We start from the raw sequence: 841 nt of genomic DNA on the forward strand, positions 1-841 counted from the left end.
TCCCAGGGTCTAGAGCACAGGCTCAGAAGTTGTGGCACACGAGCTTAGTTGCTCCGCAGCATGTAGGATCCTCCCGAGTCAGGGACCAAACCAGTGTATCCTGATTTGGCAGGTGGATTCTTTACCACAGAGCCACCAGGGAAGCCCAGTCCCCATTCTTGAATCTTATCTTGAGAACATGACTTCACTGCACTGTTCTATTTAGGTTGGTAAAAGCATGGGTGTAATCTTTCTACAAACACAATGATAGGGTATTATGATAATTTAAATAATTGTCATAATAGGTGAGAACTATGAAGCATCTTCCTCTGTGCTGGGAATTTTTTAAAATATTTTAAGATGTAGTATTCACACCTAATAAAAGTCATGGCTCATATGCACCATCTGTGGTCCAGCCAAGAGGACTCAGGTGAGAACTGACCATGGCAGAAGAACACCGGGTCTTCAGATGACCTCAGGGGGCAATCACTGACCGTATTAGACTCTGATGTGAATGAGAAATAAACCTCTATGGTGTTAAGCCATTATCTTGAAGTGTTGTTTGTTATAGCCATTCATCTAGGTTGATTGAGATCATTATTTTTTTTCTCTGGCATTTTTTTAAAATTATTTTTTTATTTTATTTTTTTTACTTTATAATATTGTATTGGTTTTGCCATACATCAACATGCATCCACCACAGGTGTACACGTGTTCCCAATTGATTGAGATCATTATTATAGACAACTTCCAGAGGAGAAAATTGAAAATTGAATAGGGTGAAATTTATTGAACCAAGAATATTTTTGTAGTAGGTGGGAGTGTTAGAATTTCAGTTTTTGGCTCACTTCATTCCAGAGTC

The sequence above is a fragment of the Bos taurus genome, chromosome 17 (assembly GCF_002263795.3).
Source record: "Bos taurus isolate L1 Dominette 01449 registration number 42190680 breed Hereford chromosome 17, ARS-UCD2.0, whole genome shotgun sequence".
In the NCBI taxonomy this organism is placed as follows: domain Eukaryota; kingdom Metazoa; phylum Chordata; class Mammalia; order Artiodactyla; family Bovidae; genus Bos; species Bos taurus.